This window comes from Girardinichthys multiradiatus, chromosome 19 (assembly GCF_021462225.1).
Source record: "Girardinichthys multiradiatus isolate DD_20200921_A chromosome 19, DD_fGirMul_XY1, whole genome shotgun sequence".
Classification (NCBI taxonomy): domain Eukaryota; kingdom Metazoa; phylum Chordata; class Actinopteri; order Cyprinodontiformes; family Goodeidae; genus Girardinichthys; species Girardinichthys multiradiatus.
The window spans coordinates 18,211,494-18,211,759 of NC_061811.1; positions in this window are offsets into that span (position 1 = coordinate 18,211,494).

The window sequence follows — 266 nt, forward strand, 5'->3', positions numbered from 1 at the left end:
CACCTTTTGTGTTTGTCTGTTTTACTCTACATCTGAACAGCTGTTCGCAGTAACAGAAAGGGTTTGCCTCTGGTGCTGGGGTCCATTCACTGCAGATATCTCAGGTTACTGTGCATAGTCCAAAACAATGTCCAACGCCAACTCAGACAAGTACCCTCTAGATATCCAAAGAACATTCATCAAAGCTTTTTCTTTGGGTGAGGGGGGTGTGGCAACACAAGGGATGAATAATAAGCTTGCCTGGAAGTTACTGATTCTATCAGACT